The sequence below is a fragment of the Macaca nemestrina genome, unplaced genomic scaffold, assembly GCF_043159975.1.
Source record: "Macaca nemestrina isolate mMacNem1 unplaced genomic scaffold, mMacNem.hap1 Scaffold_86, whole genome shotgun sequence".
Lineage (NCBI taxonomy): Eukaryota > Metazoa > Chordata > Mammalia > Primates > Cercopithecidae > Macaca > Macaca nemestrina.
This window is the reverse complement of record NW_027257877.1, coordinates 79,494-100,820: the sequence shown is the minus strand read 5'-3', so window position 1 is coordinate 100,820 and position 21,327 is coordinate 79,494. Positions and strand designations below refer to the sequence as shown.

The following is a 21,327-nucleotide window of genomic DNA, read 5'->3' as shown; positions in this document are numbered from 1 at the left end:
GCATGTACACGCATGTGCACGCACACCCATCCACAGGCACTTCTATCCCTGTCTACATCTGTCGGGAGCCGGCAGCTTATACTGGTACCTCCTGCTGCAACCGAATCCCACGTGATCCATTCCAGGCTTTGGCCTTTTCTTATTTCTACCTCTCTTACCAAGAAAGAAACCTGGCTCCTGTAACACTCAACATATTCACTGATTTATTAAGCTTATTTGCTTAAGCCTGGAGATACAGAAATGCTTTCAGAATTGCTATCTAATACCACTGTGAAAAATCTATCGAGTTCAGTGCTCATTTGTAATTATTTTTTCATTGTTTTTTTGGAAGGGAGAGAGTACAAAGTATACACAGTGAAATGTTCAGATCTTGAGTTCACTTGGCGCATTATGATAAATGGAAATTTATTACCCTAATCAAATCTTTTGCGTCAAAGTTCCCACAAGTCCCCTCCCAGCCCTCAAGAGACAGCCACCGTTCATTCTCGAGGAGTGTTCTTGGCGCTCTTCCGTCACCCGAGACTCGCATAGATTCTCCATCGTCACATGGACTCCACGGCGTGGTGTTCACTTTTTGCTCAATTCAAGGCTCCTGGAACTCATCCCCGTTGTCTGTTTTGGTTTCAGTATTTTGTACGTTTTTCCTGATGGGAACTAGGACAATGTATGAATATATCAGAATTTGCTCATGTTTCTCCAGATGAGAGAGATTTATGTTGTTTCCAGTTCTTGGCTATGACAATTTACTCTGGAGATAATGTGCATTCTTTTACAAGGACACACATTTTCAGCTCTCCTTGGTGAACGTCTACGGCGTACCTGCTGGGCCATATGGTAAGTGTACACATTTTAAAGAAACTGCCACAGTTTGCTGAAGTGGCTGTGCCATTTTAAGTCTCCATCAGTCTGAGATCCAGTCTGTCATATCTTCACCAGCACCTGCTACTGTCCTCCCTTCTCCAGTCTTGTGAAGGGGAACCTTGTGGGTTTAAGTTGTACTTACCCAATGACTCCCTGGTGAGCACCTTTCACGGGCCACTGGGCATCTGTATACATCTGTTGCGAAGTGTCCATCTTGCATGCTTGCAAAATTCACACCGTTTCTGGTTGTTTGTACATTTCCTAAAATATTCTAAATAAGGCCCTGTGTCTTCTGTACATCAAGCATCTCCCTGCTTCCAAGTCTTTATGCCTTTTAGTTCTCCTGACTCACTTCATGGACGAGGGCCCCAGTGCGCACCATGCAAACCTGAACCACGGAGAATGGCCATGCTCCCGACACCCCGACTATGGGCAGAGCTTCCCGGCTGCCACCACCGAGGAGGGGGGTCAGCTCTTGTTTTTCAGGAGTGGCCTTTATCAAATGGAGAAAGTTCCCTACTGTTCCTGATGTGGTAGGAAATTCGTATAAGGACTATTAAATTTCAACAGATGTTTTTCAGTGTCCACTGAGAGGATAAAATAAATGGGTTTTCTGCTTTATTTTTTGTTAATGTGGTGAATTACATTGATTTTTGAATGATGAGCCAAATGTGCAATGCAAAACTACAGATCATGAGAACAAACTCTAAGTGTTCATGGTATTCTTATCCCTTTTACATATTTCTGGGTTTGATTTAGTAAGAATTTGTTCAAAGCTTTGGCATCTGTATGTCAACAAGAGTGAAAGGCGTGAGATTTTGCCTCGCATGCAAACTAACAAAGGGAGCCAGCACCAGCCCAATGCACTGACGGAGCCGGCACATTTCCGGGCCAGAAACAAAGGGCTTGTCACACACAGTGGGGCAGCAGGACCCACTCACCCCTGTCAATATTCAGGATCACACTGTGGGGCAGTGGGACCCACTCGCCCCCGTCAATACTCAGCAACGTCCTGTATCCCTGTACAAAGACAAGATGTTATTTAGGCAAAACAAAATTAATGATCATGTAAAGAACCGCTTACATTTTTCTCTTCTGAGAAAATTTGTCTTTAGCACCCATGGCTGTCAAGGCACTGACTTGCACATTATACATAATACTGCTTGTGGCCAAAGTCATGGTACCTTCCTATTCTTAAATAATTTACCAAGAGTTCTGAAAGGTGAGTATTTTAAAGAGAAAAGTGGTATGTGGGTTACCCAGGCTAAGGAGTGAGTTAGCCGGACAATTCTTGTGAAATATGTGCTTTTTCTAATAAGAAAATCTGAGAACAAGGTATCAGTGTGAGTCTGTTATCTCCACGAAGGAGTGAAATGGGTGCTGGGAAACTGAAGGAGCTTCAGAACGGGAATCTCACAACCTCAAATGGGGAGACCGGCAATTGGGAAAGCAGTCGCTCTGATTCATGGAGTTTTCGGAGATTCACGTCCACTCCGTGCTGCATTTGAGCGACTTTTCTTCTTGTGATGTGGACCCGACAGAAGAGAGGTCCCACGTAGACATTCGGCATTTGTGAGGGTCTGGCACCATGACTCACTTCCATAGATTTAACATGTTTATGTATAAATTACAATGGCTCAACTGTATAAAAACTGATAGCAGTTATGGATCAATTCCCTCATTTCTCACTTAAGCCACACTTCCTGTTTCTGCAAGAACATATCGCTTAGCTAGAAGACACGATGTTGACATTGAAAGGAAAAAGGACCTTGTATAAAAATGATGCAGAGAATTCTTCTCAAAGGCCACTGGGACACACACTGTGTTGGTGACCAGCTATCTACCGGCACGGCAGCGAGACAGACAGAGCTCCACGCGTGAGCAGTCACAGCTCCCGTGACCCACACCAAGACCCCCAGGGTGACGACAGGCCAACCTACAGCCTTGGAACGTACACTTCCTTCCCGAAATAGCTTCCCGAGAGACAACAAACAGTGATAATTGCAGGCATTTCTATGACTGGGAAGCAAGAAACCCTCCCAGTCCTGTTCCTTCTACACCACATCCAGAACAGGCGTACACCCGGTGTAGAAAGCTCCCAAGGCCTGAACAGATCATTCGATTCTAATTCAGACTGACCTAATCTCTGCAGTGCAGTCCTACAAACAGACTTTCAAAGAGTTACCAAACCACTACCTCAAACCTCATGCTTTCTCTGCTTCGAAAGAGGACATGCGGCTCGGTTTATACAGCCACCAGAACACACACAGGGTATTATCTTATTGCCCTTCAGTGCCAAGAAGAATCCTGTGGTCTCTCACAGTAAAAACAAAACCACAGCCACCACAACCCAGCTTTTCAAGTTGCAGGGAGTTTTACAGCCTCTTTCTATGTCGTCTTCCTTTTTGCCCCAAACTGGATATTCTTTTTACTTTCTCCTTATTTCCTGAATATAATTTGATCAATATAATCAAAGTGCTTGTGTTAGAAGCAACTTTACTTAAAAAGAATTGAAAGAATTACATCAAAATATTAAGAGTAGCCATTTCAGGGTCACAAGAGAACAATATATTGTTTTTGTTCATTATTTCCAACATTTGCAAAGTTTTTTGCCTTGAGTGTAGTCACTTTTGCGATCAGAGGTTACAGTGCTTGATGGAATGAGGCCATGAAGCACACACACCACTGAGTTTCTAACACAGAGCAATCTATGGGGAAGGATGGAGACACAGGAAAGGTTCATTTTAAAGCAATGCAGGCGTTTTTTTCATAAAGGCAAAAGACATTTTTTAAAGTGTTTGCATCATACACAAGTCTGCTAAATTTGGTCAAAACACAGAGAAAACAGTAACAGAAGAACACTTTAGCCCACAAGGAGACCAGCACACCCAGCTTGAGACCACTCCAGATGAGGAGTGGAGAGTGGTTTCCTCACAGCTGACCCACAGGATCGGGTAACACAAGCAGAAGGGAAACATGGGGACCACAGAGACATCAGACTATGGACTTCATAGCAAGAGACAGCAACACAAACTAGCGGAGTAATTAAAAACTATGGTAAAAAGAGGTCCACATTCTATTTTAACCTGAAATCAGTGGCACGGGGACCACCACACCACCCTGCAGTTGCCTCCTCCCTCCCCCACACACAGCAGCCTCCTGGGACAACATCCTACTTCCAACTTGCAGTTGCCTCCCGTCCCACCCCCCCACAGTGGCCCCCTACATCATCATCCTACTTCCACCCTGCAGCTGCCTCCCATCCCCAACACACAGCAGCCTCCTGGGACCACCTCCTACTTGCCGGCCACAGCCTGGAGCCCCCAAAGCATGGAGGGGCTTAGCGAGCCACACAGCATTCCCTCTTCACACCTGGGAAGTCAGCCCCTCACTGAAGTGGGTCCTGCGCCCACCAGCTGTGCACGATCAGAGGTGTGAGGTTACGGACCTGGTCACCAACTATGCAGAGAGGCATGAGGTCATGGAATTAGTCGCCCGTTGTGCACGATCAGAGGTGTGCAAGGTTCCAGACCTGGTCACCTGCTATGCACAATCAGAGGTGTGAGGTGATGGACCCGGTCACCCGCTGGGTATGAATAGAGGTGTGGGTGGTTAGTGACCTGGTCACCAGCTCTGCACAATCAGAGCCATGCCAAGTTACAGACCTGGTCACCAGCTGCACCCAATCAGAAGCTTTTGAGGTTAGGGACCTGGTCACCTGCTGTGCACAGAAGTGTGAGGTTATGGACCTCGTCACCCGCTGTGCATGATCAGAGGTGGGCCAGGTTAGGGACCATGTGCGTGGTGATGGACCTGATCAGCAGCCAAGACACCTGACGTTTCCAGTGTCATCCCGGCTTCTTTCAAAACTGGAAAAGTCTTCAGATATTTCCCAAAAGCTTGTCCATCTTTGAAAACGATATGCGTGTGCACAGGTGATACTGATGACTGAAGATTGAAGGTTAGATCATTCCAGCCCCATGCCCATGTCCCATCCCATCTGCGAAAACTTGAGCACAAACATCTCCCTCTCTGAAGCTCCCTGAACCCTGTGGCAGGCCTGAGACTCAGGTCCAGTGTCCTGTCAGTTACACTGAACAAAATGTAATTCAACACTGGCCATGGGCCCTGTGCTTTAAAAACCACATATAAATCTCCCAAAGAACTACAATCTATGAAAGCTTTCATGGCTAGTATTTTAGGAAGACTGATCAGTCTTGACCTAAATCAAAGCCGACACTGCCCAAATTCACTCTGACCCGAGCTTCGTGCACAGGCAGCCATCGCCTGGCCGTCAGGGTGACCAGCAGCCTGGGCACAGACAGGACCAGCGCCGGTCCCTCCCTGCACCTTAAGGGGGCTTCTGAGCTGCTGTCCATGATCAGTGATGGTGACGCCCAGAGCAGCTTTCCGGGAAAGCAGTAAACCTTTCAGGTCCTCACCTCACGAGGATGGCCATGTATAAATCAACCGCCTTTGTTACTGCCCTGCCATTCTCAAAGAGGGGATGGGTTAAACTTCTTTATCCACATGCCCAACACAAGGCACACCTGCTCCAGCACGAGGCTCATCTACTTAATCCTGGGAAACTCACACAACCCACAATCAGAGGCCGCGCACAATCCGAGACTGAGCACAATCAGAGACCACACACAATCAGAGGCTGCACAGAGACCACACACAGAGACCCACACAATCAGAGGCCACAAAGAGGCCAGAGGCCACAATCAGAGACTATACACAATCACAGGATGTGCACAATCAGAGGCCATGCACAGTCTCTGCAACCTCATCAGAAACTGTTTCTGACCATTCACCTGAGGCCACCAAGTTTAAATGAGAGGCCCAGGTTTTAAAAGACAGCAGGAGTTCTCTGAAGGCAAACTCCGTGCATTCCACCATCAGCACCATTTGTGCCTGTCACGGTCAGGAAGAACCACAACCACGTCTCGGTGCCCTTGCAGTGCAGGGCGCTGCGTTTCTCCCCCTTTCCAAACCCGCGGCGGCTCCTGGCGACCCAGCGCCTCTGCTCAGCCACACGCCCCCAAGGCCTTCCTCCCTCACCCCACAGGGGAGCTCCCGCAGCCGGGCTATCTGGCTCATCACTCCGATTCAGTCACTTACACCCTCATTCCAGGCTGAAAATCTCTTCTGAAAATATCCAAATCTTACCCACGTCAGGCTCCATCTTTTCCCCAGAGCTCCTCATCCCCTCCAGAGCAGCAGCCCTGGTGCCCGTGCAGCCGGGGCCTGTGGGCAGATCCGTGGGCTCAGAATGCCCAGCCCCTCAGCCCCTCTGTGTGTCCCCTTACTCCCTGCTCCCTGGCGTTAATGCCCTCCGTCTTCGATTTCCTGATAGGCAAAAGGGGGTTAATTCTAAGAGTGCTAACCGAACTGGATCACTTAACACCATGTCGGGCCCAGAATACCCCTTGATCAATGACAGGTATTGCTGCGCTGTTACCATTGCGCTGGGTCCAGGTTTCCTGTGAGCCCTTTAGGCTCTTTGCCGTAAAGGCCACTCAATGGTCCTGTCCAAGCCTGTCTGTGGCAGATGGACAGGTGAGTGGCCGATGCACACGTGTGATGCTGAATGGGATCGTGCAAAGCTGGCCCCGCGTATTGTGGTCAACGTAAGAAAAAAGTCGCCCATGCTTGCTTGCTGCTGCCCTGCGGTGTCCAGAAGGAGCCGCTTAAAGGCAACTGCGCCGCACCTACCTTCTTGGAAGGAGACGGCAAGACCAGATTGGCTGGAGCTGGGAAGTTGTGCCCTACAGATCAGGGCTGCGTAACCCAGGGAAGGCATCACTCGAAACACGTGCTGGAGGGCAGCCAATCCGACCCAACCGTCCACCTCCAGGGTCAGCCATGGGGCTCCACTTGATGTGTCATCCTGATCACCCCTCACAGAGCAAATGAGCCTTGGACTTCAGCCTGTCCTAGGTACAACACCGACTCCCACCTCCCACGTCCTGAACCAGCCTGTTCCGGGGATTGCTGTGGAGGTAGAGGAGCAGGCCCAAGACATCTAGTGGCATTTCCTGGCAAGGACACTCACCATGCTCGACCATAAAACTCGGGTCAACTGGTTATCGGAGGGACTGTAATTTACTTGTGGCACGCATGGATACTGATTGACCCAGGGAGGGGCACGGAGGAGGCTGAAGGAAAACCCATGGTGACTGCGCCAGGCATTCCCGCACACACCGACATCTTCAGACTAGGGCGGCGTCCTAGTCTTACAATCAAACCGAAAGCCCAGAGAAACTAGGGACCTTGTCCAAGACCAGCAACAGGTATGTGGGCAGCTGGGATTCAACTAAGTCCTTTCCTGGATCCATCCACGCTGCTCCCTGCCCCCACTCCCACCACCCCGCCATGGCCCCCGATAGACACAGCAGGTCTGAACATCAGGCACCCCGCACGCAGAGTACGGAGCAGAACCGGCTTCCGCAGTGGGATCTCACACACATCCCACTCCCCTTCTTGCCGAATGCCTCGGGACTCTGTGCGGTCAAGTCTGCAGATGTGGCCTCACTCTGCGCTAGGAGATCTGGGTGGCCGGCAGCGTTTTGCAGAGTGCTCCTCCAGACGGGGCTCGTCGGCTGATCCATGAGACACAGGACACCTGAGAGAAGGGCCGACAAACCCCACAAAGTCGCTCCCAACATGGAGAGGAGAGGACCACAGCGGGGCTCTCGCAGTCCACGCTTTGGACAGGTCTTGCTGCAAACTGTGGTGCTCGTCAGGCGCGAGGAAGTTTCCCAGGGCAGGAGCTCTAAGTGACACAGCAAAAGTGACACAGGCGATGCAGCAGGATGTACTTCAGCTCAGGGCTCAGGAACCACGGGGTGCAGCGTGGCCTACAGCAAACCAGACACATCAGAAGCCAATGTCCCACCTTTTACATTCAGTGACATTGAACGGAGGGAGTTATCTGTAGCAATCATCTTCCTGGGGGACCCGTACAGCACGCATGACCACCGACACTGACCACGAGTCCTTCCTAGGTCCTGGGGGCTACCCCACTTTACACGCACGGTTCCATGCACAAATCTACGCGTGGCAGTTGTTAGCCCCAGCTTAGAGATGAGGAAAACGCTGCTGGAAAAGCTAAGTGAGAAAATCAGACTTCAGCACACCTGCCATCTCCAAGACCACTACTGCTCTATGTGCTAGGGTCTCAAGGGTTGGGTGTGTGGCATTTTAAGTGACTAATTGTAGGTGATTTTCTTCTCTCCTACACCTGTTTAGCCTGAACGTGCACTGCCCTATGTAGACCAGCAATGCTCTTTCCTGCCTCGGGTTCTCGTTACTGCCTTCCGGAAAATCTCACCTGCTTTACAGCCAAGCCAGGTAGGCCTGGTCAGCCGCACAGTGAAACTCCTGCAGTGTCAGAGCTAAGTGCTGGCTGAGACTTTAACAGCGAAGACAGTGGAGTAATGGGGATAAACTGAGCAAAACTGTATTGTAACGCAGATGAACGTCTAGAAGCAAAAGAAACTGACACCCCTGAGAGCAGGCGACTGTCTCTTACTATGATGTTAATAGCAGCTTGCTGTTTCCAGTGTCTCCGTGTGCCAGGGTTTCCAGTCAGCGTTTGTGTTTATCTGCTCTTGGGCTACCCGATCAAACCTCTGCAGAGATCAGGGATATCTAAATTGACCCAGTATCTGCAGGCTGGCTGCTCAGAGGCTGTGGTGTGGAACGGCCAGGACATCGCTTAGTCATACGGGGCACAAGCACGTCCCTTGCCACTCCTGTCTTTCTGTTTCATCAAACCCTCTTTTCTCCTGAATATTGACCATAGCAAAGTCATTAGCCTTCGAGATGCATTTGAAACATCAACTTGCTTTGTTCAAGAGGTTTAAGACACACGTAAGTCTTTCTTGCCATGCTCAACACACACAGCCGGCCATTTCTGAAGTCAGTGTTTCTGGAACAAAAGCCTTGGCCTGCCCCAGTGAACATTCACACTGAGCACACTGTCGCAAGGCTGCTTGGCCAACCAGCAGGGGGCAGGAGAGAGCTGCAGGGGCCACGTGGGGTCCCTGCAAAGGCGCCTCACTCCCTCAGTCAAGCGCGGTGCCTCCTGCCAATCCAGCGGCTTCCTCCAAGGGGAAGAGGCCTCTTCAGCTGCTACTGCACTGATTTCAGACGGCTCAGCCAATGGGGCAACAGATTCAACAGAGTTCTATGTTGTTTAAGGAAAACTTCTGTTACCAGGCAACCTTAGTACCATATTCAACGTAAAATAACCAACAACATTGTTTTCAAAACAACATGCTACTAGTGCCTTATCCTTCAATGCTGCTTAAACACGGAAAAGTATGAGGAAAAAAGAGCATGGCACTTACTTCTTAAAAAATAACACCTCTTCCAGGTTATTTTTACCCCTATCATAAAGACTTAGAACTATGGATTCCCTACAGGAATGTGGAGTGGGGTTGGATCCCCACACTGACCCAGACTCACCCCAGGTCAGTCATCCCCCCACCACGGGGTTCACACCTCTCCAGGCCCTGTCACCTCATCAAGGAAAGGTGGCGTCTCTGAGCTCTCTTCGCAGGAAGCACCCGAACGGGAGCTAGAGACACAGACACACCCACAACTACTTTGAAATCCTAAACATATTTAAGGACTTCATTATTAGCTTTTTAAAACTGTAAGAACAAAGTGACCCTGGTTTTAACCTCTCTGCCACAATAACACCGTGTACATCTGTCTTTTGCTATTTGTTCCTTCTCCAGCAGCTGCTGCCTGGCTGGCCGACCGCAGAAGAACAGCCTCTGGTACTCCCGGGAAGCCCTCGGTAAAAGCGTGAACACCACGATCACGTCTCAGGACGCCGCACATGTTAGGGTCGCCCACAGACCGCCATTCCCAGTGCCTAGAAGGCACTGAACGGGCCTCCTGCTCTTTGTAAATGTCAACTTTCCTAAGCTAAGTTGTGTTGAAAATTTTTAACTGCAGTCCACACGTACTTCTTTGTGTCTTGTTTTTATCCTAGAGGAATACTTTTATGGAAAATTAAGCTTGCAAGGTTGAAGGATTTTCTGAAAGTCGACTCCTAATCCTGGAAGAAAAAAAAAAATGGGCCAAATGTGGTGCTCACGCCTGTAATCCCAGCAGTTTCGGAGGTTGAGGCCAGGAGATTGCTTGAGCCCAGGAGCTCGAGACCAGCCTGGAAAACATGGCAAAACCCTGTCTCTACTAAAAATACCAATAATAATAATAATAAAGCTGGGCGTGGTGACGTGTGTCTAGTCACAGCAACTCAGGAAGCTGAGGTGGGACGATCACCTGAGCCCAGGAGGTGAAGGCTGCAGTCAGCCCAGATTTGCATCACTGCACTCCAGCTTGGGCGACAGAGTGAGACACCGTCTCGAAAAAACGAAAAGCAAAAACTACTGTATAAATCATTATAGAAGGGAGCTGGCCAGGCGCAGTGGCTCACGCCTGTAATCCCAGCAATTTGGGAGGTCGAGGTGGGCAGATCACCTGAGGTCAGGAGTTCGAGACCAGCCTGGACACTATGGCAAAACCCCATCTCTAATAAAAATACAAAAATTAGCGGGGCATGGTGGTGGGTACCTGTAATCCCAACTACTGGGGAGGCTGAGGCAGGAGAATCACTTCAACCCTGGAGGCGGAAGTTGCAGTGGGCCGAGACTGCGTCACTGCACTCCAGCCTGGGCAACAAGAGTGAGAGTCCACTTCAAAAAATAAAAATAAAAATCAAGGGAGCTAATGTTTTTCATTTAAAGGAAGGGAGAAGAACATTCAGTATTTATACCTCTCAAGCACACATCTCCAGTGGTGTCCTAAAGTATTCAAGATACACATTCCTACAAATATAGCTCAAAACTACTCACCAAGTTACATGCTAAAAGCACATGCATTGTAAGAATGCTACATTATATTTTTTGAGCATCTGTATCCAATATTTTAGCATACTGGCAGTTTTCCCTTCAGGTGCTGTATGCCTAAATTATTACGTGTTTAGTCCTTCATTTTAGAATTTATGACTATTATGCTTTAGGCAATAAACATAAGCTACTAAATTAATGACTTAGGGGAAAAGTTACTAAGTTAACTTGGAAGTTAAACTTTGCAAACTGAATTTGTTGGACCTCATTCAAGCTAGATGATCAGTTTTTTAAATTGTTTCCTGTGTGTTTCCCTCCAGGATGGAAATAGCTTCACTCTCATCCACTGTGCACACTGCAGCCCACGCCTCTCGTCCACCGCACCACACTGCAGCCTGCAATTCACCCTGTACCAGGCTTTCCACACCGTACCTGAAAGTCACTAAGTATAACCAAGAAGGAAATGAAAAGCAGATAAATGACCTCCACCCCTACATCCAGCATGCAAATGTTAAACATTCATCAAAGTAAAACCAAAATCCCATGTTAGCTCACGATTGTAACTGGCAGAGTTATGTGCATGGCAATTTAAAAAGTCTAGTTAAGTAAAAACCTAATTGAGACTCTCAAGAAAGACATCTGCAAAGATTGACAGTGAGGAGAGGACTTCACTCTGCATCCAGCCTGTTCTGGAAGCCACGGCCAAATATCAGGTTGTATAGATCCGAAAAGCAGGAAAAAACAAGTGTTGAAAGGTGTACAGTCTCAGCAATGTACAAATTCGATGTAGGATGCTCAGAAACCTTGAATTTCCAATCAGGAAACAGCAGCATGAGCGTTTCCCAGCAGTGCCCACTTTCTACCTACGGCATGTGTAACAGTTACGCTGGCCACCTCCGGGGGAACAGAGGCTTCCTGGTCACATTCGCTCTGGCAGCCACACAGCTGGCCCCGCCAAACACCTGTCTAATACTGAGGAACCACTCTCTCCCTGGGCTTTGCTCACTCTAGCCAGGAGAGCATATTTACAGAGTACTTTGCTGAGTCCTCGTTCAATGCGTCAAGCTTGTTGAAGGCAGGGCAACCCCATTCCTGGCCCAATTAAGTGAACTGAGCAGAGCAAATGCCTCCAGTTGCACGGCACTCAGTCACGACAGCAGTGGCCACTGTTCACAGGGCGCTGGCTTTGTGCCGAGAACAGTTCCAAGCGTCTTCTCTCTGTCCGAGGAATGTGCACTGCAACCCTGTGGGGCCGTTTGCAACGTCCACCAGAGTTCTGAGGCAGCCAAGTCCAGGCTGTCCGTGGGCCTTGCCACGTGGCCGTCCACGTCCCCTGCAGATCAGACCTCACTGCAGGGACCACGGGTTCCAGGGCTGCCTTGAGGCACATACTCCCTTCACCACCTCCTCCTGGCCCCTGACATCAACCCTCACCACTGCTGCCAACACTTGATTTTCTCATGGCTCCTGAGGGGCCTGTTCTGCCCTTCCCTGCTCCCTGCGTCCGGCTTGGAGGGTGCCCACATCAACGCCAACCCTCACGTAAATCACCAACCTTTCCACGGGGCTTGATGCCTAGGAGTCTCAATATCAGAAAGTCAGATTCCTGTGCTTGTTGGAGAATTTCTTCCCATTGTACAAGGAGATAAAATTCTAGGTGCCTGCAATAACCTCATTTCCACAACGAAGCAACTTCAGTAGTAGCACAAAACAAAACAAAAAAAAAAAGCTTTTTTTTTTTTAAAACTTCTTTTATACAAGCTAAATACAATTTAATTTTTACATCCACGTTCTCATCGGCTCCCACCTGGTGAGCAGGCAAATAGTAATTTTCAAAGAAACAAATTGTTGCATAATTTTAACACTTAGCATTATCACTATTAAGCAAGATTTATCCCAAAAATACATGATGATCTTGTTCTCACGTTCAAAAATTGATTGTCACACAGTGAAATAACACTTAATGCAAAGGAAATTTTCTTTTCAGGTATCTGTTCTGGAAAAGAAAAAAAAAAAGATTTCTGGCAAAGAGATAAACATTAATTATATAACAATCCAAAATGCCTCTGGGAAAAATGATGTCATCCAATTAGTTCTTTGAAGTGTTACAAATGCAGCTGAGTTTTAATAGTAATTTCTCCATAATTATCAAAAGAGTCTTTAAAAATCTTAGTGCTGAAATAACTATAAATGGATATAATACGCAAAGCAGAAGAGTTAACATTTGGGGTAGGATTTTGGCCCATATTTTTAACATATGCATAGTTATTCACCTAGTTGAAGCTTATCCCTCTCCTCCTAGGCTCTTCAAGACTGATTTTCAAACATAGACTGGCTTTTGGTACATGAAGGCAGCTTTAAAAGATGTCAGGATCAGGCCGGGCACAGTGGCTGAAGCCTGTAATCCCAGTATTTTAGGAGGGCAAGGTGGGCCGATCATTTGAGGCAAGGAGTTCGAGACCAGCCTGACCAATATGGCAAAACCCAGCCTATATTAAATATTTTTGTAATTAGCCAAGCGTGGTGGCACACACCTATAATCCCAGCTACTTGGGAGGCTGAGGCAGGGAGAACTGCTTGAAACCAGGAGGCAGAGGTTGCAGTGAGCCAAGATCGCACCACTGCACTCCAGCTTGGGCGACAAAGAGAGACGGTCTCAAACTAGAACTTAGCCCTCAGGAAAAGCATTGAGCACCCCCCACCCAAACCAACCCAAGGAATCACATGGCAATGGTTATCATCTGATTTCGACAAATAAAGTTCTGTTCTCCCCTCTGAACACAATGGTAAACACCTGCCATCAGCCCACAGAAACTCCCAGGACCCAGTAACACTGGACTAGCAAGATCAATGGGCCACGTATGCAGGGTTCAGCAGCAGAAAGTCATGGCACCGAGAATGGTGTGTGCTCAAACCAGATTCCTTGCTTTCGGGGTGAAGGGGCTTCCCGGGAAAATCTAGTCCAGTGGGATGGTTTCCACTTCCACCATGAGGAGGAAATGGGGGGTTTCCTGAGGGCACCGACAGGACCTGGGTCTCTGCCCCTTTGTCCTCTGTCCTGTTATGGGATGAGGGTGGGCTGAAGGCAGGTTTCCCCTACATCTTCCGGGCAGGAGAGATGGAGCTGACAAGTGGACGACGCTTTTTCCAAAACATTCCCATGTTTATAACCTGTTATCAACCTGTTTTCCCTGGAGATCAGTGAAGCAGCATCATTGATTCTCTTCCATTAGGGACAACCCGGTGTTACGGGAGGCAGGAGACGACATGCGAGCTGGTCTGAGTCAGTCACTTGTGTCTGATCCCCAGCGTGGTCGTCTATCAAATGGGCGGCCCCACAGACCAGTGACTTTGAACCAGAGTTCCATGGAGGTTGCCCAAGGACAGGGAGGGGGAAGAGGGGGAAGAGGGGGAAGAGGGGGAAGAGGAGGAAGAGGAGGGAGGAGGGAGGAGGTAGAGGAGGGAGGGGGAAAGGGAGGAAGGAAGGAAGAAGGGGAGGAAGGAAGGAAGAAGGGGAGAGGAAGGAAGGAAGAAGGGGAGGAAGGAAGGAAGAAGGGGAGAGGAAGGAAGGAAGAAGGGAAAGGGAAGGAAGAAGGGGAGGGGGCGGAAGAGGAGTGTGGAGGGAGGGGTGTGGAGGGAGGAGTGTGGAGGGAGCAGTGTGGAAGGAGGAGCAGAAGGGGGGTTCTCTGAGGAGGAGGGCCAAGTTTTTGAGGTGTCTTGGAGTCAGAGGTGGCAGTGGCTTGGGCTCTAGGCCCTCTGTTGCATAGTTTTAGGCTTTAACTATTTATATTTGTGGACTCTTTAAAAGATTTAATTTGAAGGAAACCGGAGTTGGGGATACCTTGCTTCTAAAACACAATTTCTCAAGCCTGAGACTAAGTGCTAGGCATTGCTCATTCTGTTACAATCATTTCCTCCTATTTAAAATCAGCCACACACCCCCAATCTCTCTTCAGGGCAAACATCTTTTCCGAGGATCTCAAACAGCAGAGCGAGCGGCCCGTGACCCCAGCCGTGGGCATGAGGAGTGAAGAGGAGACGTGTGGAGAGGGCTGCTGATGACATGAGAGGTAGAGGCCCGGCACCTCCCTCTAGGGGCTGTGCTCCTCCAGGCCTAAAGGACATCCTCGCCTCTGGGGTGAACAAGCAGCACAAACTATCAACACTTATTCCAAAAGAACAGGAAGAAAATTCAAACGAAGTTAATACAGTTACCCCAACACAACACTGCAGCAGCCCAGAAACAGGAGGGCCAGTGAGCCTGAGGTGGGCGGTTCCAATAGCAGGACAGCGACGTTGGCATTAGGGCTTTTCGGCAAAGAAAAAAAAAGACACAAAAGGTAACATGGGCCACCCATTATTTCCTGCCAGTGGAAAGACACCCACAGGCCCCCAGATGCCAACGGCCCCTTGGGAACGAGCTCAAGCAGCACTTCAGGTCTTCGCACGAGCAGGCACGTGGTGTCCTCAGTACCCCCGCCTGTGACACACACACCACACTTGACTCCCATACCTGAGGGTCCAGGGGAATGGCGGGAAGTTCTCGGGGGACCGGGCATCCTGTGAGGGCACTGCATGACTATGTACCTCAGAGGGGTCCCTGGGCAGGTGCTCTCTCTCCAAAGGATGAACTGGATCCTGACCACACCCAGATTGCGCTGGCCTCCAAGCCGAGCGCCAACATCTCACATCCAAAGGGATGCACAGATGCCTGCTGCACGTGGAGCCAAAGCCCCTCGCAGAGCTCAGGACGAACCCAGTGTCCAGGCCTGGGGCCGTCACCAGCCAGGAGAGGTGTCCGGGGCACTTCCCAGCGATGGCCACAAGAAGAAACAACTCAGGACAAAGCCAGTGTCCAGCCCCAGGGCCGTCACCAGCCTGGAGAGGCGTCTGGGGCATTTCTCAGCGATGGCCATGGGAAGTAACAACTCAGGCGCATCAGGGGCTTCCTCACTATATGGGTGTTAGAAGTAGAGACAGAGGTTCAGGTCTAGTGGCACAAACAGCGACGGATCCCATGGAAAAGTGGGCGTGGCCCCTCCATCCCAACAGCCTGCATGGCTACTCCATTCTGCTCCCATCACATACATCCCCACACAGCCAAGCCCCTTCTCCTTTCCCCCACTGGATTCATCAAATCAAACCTCGCTGTCCTTGGCAAATGTACCATTAATTTACTTACTGCCCAGTAAAAAAGCACACTTCCAGTTAACATGACACCCCCGCTACGATAGAACAGCCTTAATTCAGACATGACGCAGAGGAACAGAGGGAGGAGGGCTCGAGGGCCGTCCTGGAAACGGCAGCTGTTTTCTGGGGAAAGTCTCCCTCCCACCCGAGCCCGACACTCGAGCCACACTATCCCCATGGTGTCTGAAAACTCCATGAAGACAGGCTCACTCTGACCCCTTCACACCCACAACGCCAAAGAGGAGCAGGTGTTCAGGAAAAGTCTCCTGCTAGTGCTGAAGACAGGAATAATCCCTCGTGGTGCCCAGAATGTCAGGAGAAAACAAGGCACCATGTGGACGCCTTCCAGGTGAATTCTGGAATGACTCTGCCGAATGCCAGTCATCCTTTTACAGAACAAAACCAATACCGGAAAACATGTGTCACCAGCAGAGAGATGGTCCTTTTGATGGCTTACCAACACACCTACGTTACGCTGAATTTATCTCAAGCCACCCTCTCTGTGCTAATGTAAAAAGTCTCCTTTATTAACCAGTAGCCTTTTTCATCTGGTGCTTTTTAACAAGCAAGACGGTCCTGTAACACTCAGGCATTGTTGAAAACGTCAAATGGAAGCCTAGAAACCTCTTCCGTGCAGCTTCACTGCAAAGTATTTTGACGTGAGCCAAATCGTGCTATTCCTACATCTCCACAGGAAACTCAAGGCTTCATCAAGGAAACGCAGCATCATTTCTGCTAGGCACAGAAATTGGTGGGGTGGGCATGGGGTTGAGGGAACATTACATAGAAAGCACAACGCGATAATCACCTGTATGAGAGCCACACTGGCCGGCAAGCCCCGGTCGGCTCGGTCTCTACACAGTCACAGACGTGAGGCCTGGAGGGCAGACACCTGGCACTGCTGACTACCCCAAGGTCGTGGCCTCTGCCCCTTCTCTGCTGCTCATCAGTTCCAAGCTTCTGGCAACACCGCCTGCTGCCCCCACTGCCTCATCGACTCTTCGTGAAAAGCAAATGTTGCCAGGATAGCTTATGAGTACATTTGCCAGGAAAGCAGCTCCGATTGATGCTGAAACCCCGTTCTCACACCCCTGGCAGCTCCCTTGCCCCCGATGTGTACATGCTTGCAGCTCTGACCTTGCTCAGTGTCCACACAGGCTCTGTCCACTGGAGAGCCAAAGGCAGACTCAATGTTGAGTCAGAAATACACAAAGAGGGTGACGGTTACAAACTGCCTGCCTGCCCCTCAAAACACAGGTTGAAATCCTCAGCCTCAATGTGATGCTGTCAGGAGGCCTTTGGGAGGTAATGAGTTCCCGAGGCTGGAGACCCTTGAATGGGATTTGTGCCTCAGAAAGGGGCCCAGCAAATCCCTCACCCTCCCATTGTGTCAGGGCCAGAGAGGTGTGAGCCAACCAGGAAAGAGCCCACACCAGAATTCACTCGTGCGGCACCCTGATCCTGCCTTCCAGCCGCTAGAACTGTGAGAAACAAATTCCTGTTGTTCATAAGCCGCTCAGTCAATGGTGTTTCGTTACAGCAGCCTGAGCTGCCTGAGATGACGATGCTCACCGCCCTACAGAAACGGCTACTCCCCTCTCCCAGAAAGAGGGGTTTAATTAAAATCCCTGTCTCTCCTCGCGACCACCACAGATCTCACTCCCCCACCCTGTAAGCCAGCAATTGTTAGGATTAAAGGAAAATGAGGATCGTTTTAGACCAGCCCCTCCATATCGGTCTGAAGCCTGTAACTTTGCCCACTTCCACGGTGGCCGTGTCACTGCATTGCCCATGTCAGCTCTGTGTCTGCACTGGGTCCCAGGCTCTGCACAGACTCCTCTAGCTGCCCATCAGCACAGCCATTTCCCCTTCTGCTTTGCAGGTTGTCCTTCAATATCCAACCCCCACCCCTCTGCAACCCAAGGCCTTCCGATCCAGGCATTCGGGGTGGGCTCAGCCATGTACTGCCGTCCTTGACTCAAGTAAACCAGGCCCAAGGCGTTGGCACCAACGATCTACCGGCTGTGGGGTCTGCACAGCTACTAGCTGCCCCAGCCACACCAGGGCCCGGGAGGGGAGGCAGAGGAACCTGTGAAGTTGCCAACAGCCATATGGGAACAGGGGCCCCTGGGATGAGGAGGATGCCATGGAAGGAAATTCAGAGAAAGAAAGAGCCCCAAGGCTGGACGGGTCATGCCCAAAGCCTACACTGCTGAATTTTCCAGGTTTCTGAACTCAATCGCTGACCCACACAGCACATGTTTCCTGAGTGCTGACCCCGCGTGCCATTGGATACGGCAATAAAGTAGGACCCCCACCTCCCCCATCCCCGACACATACACAGGGCCTCCGTCCTGGCGGGAAATCAGGCCTGGGGGCCCAGTTGGCACCGCGAGCCAGGGAAGGGGGACATTTCAGATGGATAGTGGGTGCAGCCTTGCCAAAGCCCAGCAGTCACCTGCACTGCCACAGCCAGGCTGAGTCCAGATCAGCCGCACAGAAACCTGACCCTCTCAAGGGCACGCCTGAGCTCATTAGGGACAGACACCGTCTCCTGCTGATCTCCAACACTTTCTCTGCATGTCTAGTTACAAACGGACGACGCAGTCTCGGAAGCACATCTGTGACTCTGGAGACAGATCCCAGGCCTCCCCCTGCTCCTCTCCGTGGTGCCATTGATGGGGAGGGGCCGGTATGGCCGCGAGGTCCCATACCCACAGCCACCCTGCCACGGAGACGCAGGCCTTCGACGATTATTTCTGCCAAAGAACCCTGCTGCGTCTTGGAGCACACCATGGTGGGCGGGAAGCTCCACCCGGAGAAACAGCGATGCTTCTCCCCAGAGCCAACGGAGGGCACCCCCCACCGTGCATTCAGCAATTACTTACATTCTAGAAAACATCTGGGTTAATGGGGAACAGTAAAATGAAAAGGACACACTAGAAAGGTTAGAAGGCTGTGTGAAGTCTCAGGAGGTCCAAAGGTTTCTTAACCAAGACTGCTGCGGTCAACGAGCTTACAGGGAAAGTTTCCACACGGGCCTTCAACAAGCAACGCTCAGCAGGGAGGAGCCACGTTCTGGGCAGAACCTCAGAACAAGAACATCGGACACCACAAAGTCACATCAGAGCCAACAGCAACTGAAATACAGCGCTCTCCTAAGATGTGTGCGTCACCTGCAGAAAGTCACCACACATTAAGATGGGGGAAGAAAAGGATAAGGTTAGAAACAAATTTGAAATTATTTCTGCATACATAAAATTTCTACATCCACTGGCTTTCTTTCTGGGAGTAACAACTTTTACATGAGATGCACATCCCCGTTGGAAGGAGTTTGGGTTTTCCGTGGGCAGAGTCAAGGGCTCTCCAAGAAATGTGAACCTTTTCTCACTCACTGAGCCGCGTGCCCTGAGGCCGTCCTGGCCTGTCTGAGCACCTCCCTGGCTCTGCCTCCAGCCAGCTCCTTCCAGCACTCACCCCGCTGCTCCCAGAGCCTGCACTGGCCCAGGATCTCCTCTTCTGCTGCTGTCAATCTTCCACTTTAGGGCAAATAAGTTGGAAACTAGAAAGTTATAAGACCCCTTAGCTTTTTAAAAATTTGTCTTCTCAGAAAACAATACTAATTCTACTTCCATGGTTTAATATGTTGCCCCCATCTGCATGTTCATGGATATGTGTTTTTATATATTTTTTAATCAGTACTTATAAAAGCACGCACTGTTGCTACATTCAGTTTAATTACATTTGATGTAAGAAGTTTTAATTTCAGTGAATTCAGGCACTCAAAATTTAAGCCCTCTGACATCTATTAATCAAATGGGAAAATGACAGGTAGATATTACAAAAATCAAGAGAAGTGTTTAATGTAAATCCTGCACTTTCAAATATTTCCACAAATGTAATGTATACATTAGTACATAACCTTGAGCATTTTCACAACTCTTTGCACTCAAATTCCATTCTTAACTTTTATAGATAAATCGACATCCATATGTGATTTTAAGCAGCTCAAACATCAGCTCTTAAAAACAATCAGAAATGTTGCGGGCAAATCCCACCGAGCAGCAAATAACGGAACTGTACCCAACAACCCAGGTACCTCCCCCTGAGGCATCTGGAACTTGAGCATTACAAGCAGCCTTTGGTTTCTGAGGCACCCGAGAGTGGGGACTCCCAACTCCCCAAGTCTAAGAAGGCCTCAGCGATAAGGAAAACTGGTCAAAAAGTCATCCCTGCCGGCTCCCTGCGCCACGGGCTCCTCCCTGCCCGCCCTCAGCCACGTGCTTACAAGATCTCACTTCCTCTCTGTCCCGCAAAGCCTGACTCCTGATTCCAGCCCTGCCGCTTACTGGGATGTGGCCATGGACGTCAACTGCACCTGTAAGGGGAGAAGCCTGTCAGGATACAGGATCCTGGCCATCCTGGCAGTGCTCAAGCTGATACTGTAACTTGGTAGTGAGTTACTTAATGCAAAGGTTTAACTTTGAAAAATTTAGATACGTGTATTCTAAAAGGGAAATTCTGAACGTAGAACACAGGCCACACCCTCACACTGATGTTGTCTGGCCAGCACTTTTTTGTTTGCCTTTTCAATGACGTTTTTAAAAGCAGTTTTCGGTTCATAGCAAAATCAAGAGGAAAGTACAGAGAGTCCTCACATATCCTTTCCCAGCACAGGCACAGCCTCCATCATTCTCCTGCCCTCACCAGACCAGCATGTCTCTACGACCGACAGACCCGCATCAACACGGCACCACCACCCACAGTCCACAGCTCACACGAGGACTCGGCCTGCTGCTGCTCACTCTGTGGGTTTCACAGACGTGGAACGGCATGGATCCCCCATGAAAGCCCCACCTGGAGTTGCTGCCCCACCCTACACACCCCCTATGCTCCTCCCATTCATCTCTCCCCTCCCCAATCCCTGACAGCCGCTGATTGTTTTACTGTTTCCACAGCTTTGCCTTTTCCAGACTGTGCTGTGGTTGGACTCAGACAGCAGGCAGCCTTTCCAGATTGGAGTCTCACTTAGCAACATGCGTTTATGATCCTTCTGTGTATTTTCATGGCTTAGGGGTCCAGTTCTTTTTAGTGCTGAATAATATCCCAGTATCTGACATACCACAGTTTGTCCATTCACCTGCTGAAGGGCATCTTGGTTGCTTTCTAGTTTTGGCAATTATAAAGCTGCTGTCAATGTCTGTGTGCACATTTCCGCATGGAAGTAAACTTTCAGCTCCTCCGAGTAAACGGCCAGGACTGTGATTGCTTCTGTGGTCAGAGAGCTTAGTTCCACGGAAAACCGCCATGCTGCCTCCCACAGGAGCTGCCCCACTTCCTCCAGCGATGAGTGAGGGTCCTGATGCCCACACACCCACCAGCACGTGGTGGTGTCGGAGTTCAGGTT

At 49.8% G+C, this 21,327-nt stretch overlaps 1 protein-coding gene across 3 annotated transcripts in view; it reads right to left on the bottom strand.

The window, feature by feature from the left end:
* Positions 1-21,327, bottom strand: part of LOC139361654 (disco-interacting protein 2 homolog C-like) — a 117,108-nt gene that overhangs the window by 33,482 nt on the left and 62,299 nt on the right. The gene's annotated exons all lie outside the window — the stretch shown is intronic.